This window comes from Euprymna scolopes, chromosome 14 (assembly GCF_053919585.1).
Source record: "Euprymna scolopes isolate OS-2025 chromosome 14, ASM5391958v1, whole genome shotgun sequence".
NCBI lineage: Eukaryota > Metazoa > Mollusca > Cephalopoda > Sepiida > Sepiolidae > Euprymna > Euprymna scolopes.
Window position 1 is genome coordinate 2547656 of NC_136495.1, and position 7130 is coordinate 2554785.

Consider the following 7130-nt stretch of genomic DNA (forward strand, 5'->3'; position numbering starts at 1 on the left):
ATTTATTTTAACCATTTTTTTTTTACAATCACCTTCACGCGAAACATTTGGACGTAAGGTGCTACTATTTGGGAACATGCCAAGGAAAGATTAACAAGATATTGGTTTAGATTTGAACTTCTGCATATCAGTAGAGTCAAGGAAGCAGGTAGCAGAAAGGGAACTCCAAAGTCTAGCTATTTGCAGAAAGAAACTATTAGAGTAGAAAGCTTTCTGGCATTTAGGGACCTCAACTGAAGGGGTGTGATTTTGTTACTAAGCAGGTTTGTCAAGGATATGTATGCCAAAGGGGCACAAGTGCAATGAGTTCATCAGAGAACATTCTATTAAAATACTTGTAAAACAGGCACAGGGATGCAACATTGCAGTGACGGGACAGGGGTTGGAGCTTAGTTGACAAAGGGGGATTTATTAGATTTTGGACTCTATCCAAGAGGGAGAGACTAGTAGTAGATGCACCTGCCCAGATGTGGCAACAAGACTCCATGCCTGGGTGAATGATAGCCTTGTAGAGGTACAGAATACTCTCAGCTGTGAGTAACTTTCTAACACGATAGGCTCCGATAGGCTCATAAGAGTAGTGGTAGATGGGTTAGATTTGAACTTCTGCATATCAGTAGAGTCAATCATTCGTTGACATCTATGCTGATGACACGACTATCTACGGCAACACATCAAAGGCTGTAAATGACAAAGTTCTCTCTTCTCTCGATCGCGTGGTTCAGTGGGGGAAGATGTGGCTGGTTACCTTTAATGCATCCAAAACCAAACTCCTATCCTTACATCATCAACGCTCTGATCCCCATCTGGCATCAATTGTGATGGATGACTCTCATCTGGGTGAGGCCCCGTGTTTTGACAAGCTTCTGGGTTTGACCTTTACTCCTGATCTGAAATGGAACACGTACATCAAGTCTGTTGCCAAGGTCGCTGGAAAGATGGTGGGATCCTTCTACCGCTCCAGAAGATATCTCACTACTGATGCAATTCTCTATCTATATAAAAGCCAAGTACGTCCAAGGATGGAATACTGTTGCCACATCTGGCAGGAGCTGCTAAAAACAGCCTATCCTGCCTTGACAGAGTACAAAATAGACTTCGTGGCTTAGTGGGAGATGCCCTTTTCTCTACCCTGCAACCTCTCTCCCACAGAAGAGACGTTGCAAGCCTATCCTTGTTTTATCGTTATTTCCATGGCAGGTGCTCGTCTGAACTCCAATCTCTGCCCCCCCCCTCGTCAATCTTTCACGAAAAACACCCGTCTAGCTGAATCCACTGTGAAAAATTTCCCCCACTCTATATCTGTGCCTAAATCAAAACGCGGATTCCATGAACAAAGCTTCTTTCTTAGAACTGCATGCCTGTGGAACTCTGTTCCGTCTGCGTGCTTCCCACCGGACTACAACTTGGATGTGTTCAAGTCCAACGTTAACAAATTCCTAATGAACCGCCCCCTTAAGTAAACACTTCATCAAATCTCCACACTAACGTAATGTACTTGCAATAACCCTTATCCCTGAGTGGCTTCCGGGCCTTGATAAGTGGTGATCACTGTGTAAAAAAAAAAAGGGAGCTCACCTTCCTTGCACCAACCTTTTGAAATGTCCTTAATATATTTGTTCCAATTCATATTTCCTGTGAATGTTTAGCTGAGGAGTTTGAAAAGAATTCTCAGATAGGGAGTTATTTGTCACGGATATCTGTGGTTGGAGAGGCGTCTTGTAATTGTTAAAGGAGAGCAGCTTAGTGTTACTAGCATTAGATGTTACCATCCATTTATGGCCCTATTCCACTACATTCTGGAGGTCATTTTCTAAAGATTCAGCGATTATCTTAGATTTGTGTACCTCTGTTCTTCCTCCGTGCATGTTATAAAGTATTGTATCATCAGCAAATATACCTATCTCGGACTCAATATTATCAGTTTCTAAATTTATCGTATTTTATCAATGAATATTTGAATGATTATCTCCCTTTGAACAACATTTCTGCATTCTGTTAAGCCAATGAGACTCATAACTTTCTAAATTTTAGAGCAAGCAGATAATAAATAATATTAAAATTTGGTAGCAAACTGAACACACTCTACAGCTATTTAAAAAAAATCTCTTCTTGTCATCAATATCAAAATCAAAAACAAGAAAATGTTTTTTTTATTTTTCAAACATATTAATATTTGAAAAATAAAATAACGTTTTCTTGTATAGGATTACCTCCCCTTATGGACCATAAAAGAATTGTTGCACCTTCCTTAAAAATTAGCTGTAAGACAGTGTGCCAGAATGAGTTGAAATTTATTGGAATACACAGATATAAGTGTAGGATACGTTCTAGATGATCAGCACACCCGGGGTGGGGGTAGCTATGTTTCTGAATTTTTGAGATGAGGACAGATGATTTGTGTTGTTTGTACTGTTGTTTTCACCTTGAGTGGTATTCATGCAATGTGGCATAGCAGATAAAGTACTAAGTAAAATTTGTAAATGATACTCTTCTTAAGGTTGAGGTTCAATTCTTAGTGCGGGTGATATGAAAAATACAACTGCAAATTATTTAAGACTTTAATCAGTCATGGCTGGCGTAAACAAATCCATGATATTCTGCCCATGAATTAAATAAAGTTTTTTTTTTTTTTCAAAATGCCATGTAGATTGCTGTGTTCTTTGACAGAAATATTTTAGAGTTCATCAGCTACAACTGAAGAAGGTTGGAGGTTACAAAGGCCAAAACGCTGATATGAGAACAGTCATCTGAATATCCGAATAATACAGAGGATGAACTGCTATGGCATCTCCTGGCCCTGCTTTCTCAGACTGAGATAGATGTCTTAGGGAGTCCTAGGATGTCCATCCTTCTAGGACAGTTGGTTTAATGCTAATTGAATGCTGACAGGACTACTCAGGCTATATTTGGAGTCCAAAGTGGCCCTTTTTTAGGGGTGTCGTTTTTTTTTTCTCACATTCTGGCCTTGTGTCATTTCATACTTGAATGGGAAGTATGTAGATATCAGATCTACATGAATTCATATTTATATACATTGATAATAGTTGATGATCAGTCTGACAGAGGATGGGCTGCTTTGTCAGGCTGAAGTATTTGTCTTAGGTAATCATTAGAGTCCAATCCTCCCAAGTTTTACCTTCTCTCTTTGAGAAGTGGTTTATTTATGCCAGCAAAGCTGCCTAGGTTATATTTAATAGCCAGATTGTGTTACCTATTCTGGGCTGGTCAACCTCCCTATATTCTAGCTTTAAGTTACATCTTCCCGTGGAAAATACTGTATGTTTGACTGATTGAATAAATATACTATTATCAAAGTATTTGACTTCCTCTTATTTGCTATTATAATAAATCTTCTACTTCTTTTTTATGGCTAACTTCAGCACAACATCAGAGCGAGATTTTTATCATCACAGATGAACTTGAACTTTCTATGTAAAAATTGACTAGATTCGTTTTTCTTAAAAAAAAAAAGATCACACACAATGGAATTTGAATACAGTAAAATTCTACTCTTGCACCATATGCTAAGTTACCCCTCATCTAAATAAAGATTCTACTTTTTGTAGGCAATTACATGCATATTAAAAAAATTAACTGCAATCCTTTATCTGTATAAGAACCAAGTACGCCCTAAAATGAAGTACTCTTGCCACATCTGGGATAATACTGCTCAATGCACCCTATCCAGCTTTGATAAGAGTGCAAAACTGGCCTCAAAACCTAACAGGTGATGCCTTTTCTCTTCCTTGTAACTGCTTTCTCAGAGAAGAGATGTTGCAAACCTGTCTTTGTCTTATCGTTATTTTCATGGCAAGTATTTAACTGAACTCCAATCTATCGTTCCTCCTTGCCAAACTTTCACAAAAAACACTCGACTAGCTACAATCACTATATACGATTTCCACCACTATCTATCAGTACATAAATTTAGTCACAGATTCCATGAACAAAGCTTCTTTCCAAGAACTGCCCGCTTGCGGAACACTATTCTGCTGACCTGTTTCTCGGCTGAATGCAACATAGTAGTCTTCAAATCTAATGTAAACAAGTTCTTGTTTAGTCATTCTCATAAATAATCAAATTCTACCCAATTTACATCTTTAACGATTACTAAAGTACCATCTTACATTCATAAACCTTTATCTTGAATGACCTTCGGGCCTTGATAGGTGGTGACTTCCAAGTAAAAAAAAACAAACAAAAATAGTGAACATGTAATTACAATACTTTTCACAACTTAAAAAAAAATATTATTGCCTAAAGATATTTTACCGAAAATGTCACGCACATAAAGGACTGTTAATGGTACAGGAATGACCTTCTGAAAAAAACAAAAAAACATAGGTTGTAGACTTTAGCATAGAAAGAGATGATCCTGCAACATTGGAACCGACTAAAGAATTGATGGGTAAATAAATGTAATTTGGGACTGGATTGAAGTACGTAGTTGAGATATGACTAATATTTCATAATCATCATCAGTGGTCCTGTTGTTTTAAATACTTATCTCCAGCCACCCATGTAAACAGCGTGAAAAACTTATTTTAATATGTAGGACAGTATCGGACGCTGACATCAATAACAAACAGAAAAGGCAGAGTGAAATCAGGGGCCATTAGAATAGGATCACAAGACGGCTGTAATTCGCTCAAAGTTATGCTGAAAAGAGAGTGTTTAGACAGAAATCTGAAACAAATCTTAAAAAATAAAATTGTAAACATTACAAGCTTTGTTTTACAATACACAGAGGTACAAAACATTACAAGCTTTGTTTTACAATACACAGAGGTACAAAATAGTGGTAAAAAAACAAATATATAATAAATAAATATTACCAAAGGCAATATAAGTTACTCTTCTACATAGCTGGATAAGTTTTTACCATTTTGACATACTTTTAAATGTTTGATCGGTTCAAAAAGCAAGTAGAGTTAAGCATTAAACAACAACAAGAAAAAATGGCTGCTTTCTTACATCTTTGAATTCTCAACAATGACGTAAAAATAAAAAATTAAAACAGAATAGTGATAGAAACCCATTCAATATCACGTTAACATTTATTGGGTCGGTTTCGAAGAATAAGAGTATTTTTTATAAATTTTTAAGAATATTTTGTATAAATTTTTATTTTTATGTCATTGTCGAGAATTCAAAGACGTAAGAAACATTGTGCCCATTTCTTCTTGTTCTCGTGTAACGCTCGACACTACATGTTTTTGGAACCGTATAAACATTTAAAAGTAAGTAACAACACTAAAAACCTATCTAAGTAGGTAGAAAAGAGTAACGTATCTTGCCTTTGGAAACATTTTGTTTTATATATATATACACATATTTTTTTTTTTCTGCAAAAACATCTTCCTTTTCTCTATTTTCTTTGTTCAGTTGAAAACTCATTTCGAATTTTCACACAACCCCAATCTTACAAATGACTAAGTGCGTATTCTTAAAGATTATCAAAAATTCATTAGATCTTAAAAATATTGTTGACCCTGAAAAGTTCAATCGATAGCAGAAAAGTTTAAGGCGGATATGTATGACAGAGCCCCCCCTCCCCCTATTAAAATGTTTTTTTTTTTCACCTTTTGAAAACTTTTTTCGACGATTATCATAGATTACAGATTTAGGTATCATATTACGAGAAAAGAATTTGAAATTTAAAAACTTTTAAGAAGGGGGTTCACACGTTCTCGTTATAACGTTCTATTTACTTGCTCCCTGTACATCTTTTTATCGACGTGTCATATCAGTCACGGTGAGATTTCCTTAAATTCCCTATTAACAAACTGCAAAAAAAAAAAAAAAAAAAAAAAAAAAAAGAAAATAAAAATGTTGGCAAATGTGTATTTCAACGGCGTAAATTATTTGACAAACAAAAATTTATAACAACTATTTACTTTTATATAAAACACATTATTAGATCCAAAGGCTGAAATAAAACCAGAAATTTCATTTTTATTATTATTTTATTATTTTTTCATCATTTTTTATGAGACTAAATGTACGATAATCGAAGTCGCTGTTGCTTTAAAATTTGGCCTTTTTCAAGAAAGGCCAAATTTTAAAAGCAATACGGCGGCTTCGATTGTCGTACATTTAATCTAATAAAAATAATAAAAATGAAATTTTTTTCGGGTTTATTTCAGCCTTAGGATCTAATAATGTGTTTTATATAAAAGTAAATAGTTTTTATAATTTTTTGTCTGTCAAATAATTTACGCCGCTAAACTACACATTTGGCAAAATGTCTCCTATAGATCCCGAAATATATTTTAAGCGTCTTTTAATAGTGAGCATCTTTTTTTTTTTTAAATTAATTATCAAAGTTACATAGACACAAGAACTACGGCAACACAGAAAATCTCACCAGTAACACGTCGGTAAAGTTAGGGAGCAAGTAAATAGAAAGTCCTAACGAGAAAGTGAACACTGAACCCCCTTCTAAAAGTTATTAAATTTATTTTTTTATCAAAATTTTTCTGCTAATATGATATGATAATCTATAATCTGTGATAATCTTCGGAAAGTTTTTTTTTTTTTTAAATTTAAAAAACTCATTTTTAGGCAGGGGCACTCTCGTACAGGTCTGCGAAGTTTTGTTCAGTCATAAACAAACGTGGCATTTAATTTCGCTGAACGTTTTTGTATTTTCATTTGAATTTTTTAACTTACCTGCAAAATATCAGTTCTTTTTTTTATCATTTATCATTTCTTCGCTCAATTTATTTCACAAATATTAATCTCAAAACGAACGCAACACAAAGACAATTTAAGCCTAATAAAATTAGGATTCACATTTCACCGCTCGGTGTAATAATTGAGATTGTTCCCTCTCAAAAGAAGTCCAAAAGTTTTATATTTTTTTCTTTTTTTTCTTAGCGTTAGGTGTATCAGAAATTTTGGGGGGGGATTTTTTACAACCCTAACCCAGAACTACGAATGAAATATAAAAAATTCGTAATTTCGCTGTTTAAAGTGGGTTGTTTATTTTCTGTATGGAATATATTTCCAAAATAAACTATTAAAGTTGTTTAAAAAATAATAGAAAAATTATGTTTTAAAAAAACAATGTTTGCAAAATGTTTAAAAAATGCCGGCGCGCCTTCATGCGGCTATTTTTTTTTTTT

General features: G+C 34.5%; 1 protein-coding gene across 3 annotated transcripts in view; it reads right to left on the reverse strand.

The window, feature by feature from the left end:
- The window catches only part of LOC145292842 (uncharacterized), a 38934-nt gene extending 32123 nt beyond the window's left edge, over positions 1–6811 (reverse strand). The window contains exons 1-2 of one of the 3 annotated variants that reach the window (XM_080138889.1): positions 6676–6805; positions 4276–4324 (exon numbers count right to left, since the gene is read on the reverse strand). The gene's annotated coding sequence lies outside the window, so the exon portion shown is untranslated. Of the gene's footprint in view, positions 1–4275; positions 4325–6675 lie in introns of all 3 variants that reach the window. The other 2 variants (XM_080138888.1, XM_080138890.1) reach the window with 2 other exon arrangements.
- Between the last annotated feature and the right edge of the window lie 319 nt (positions 6812–7130).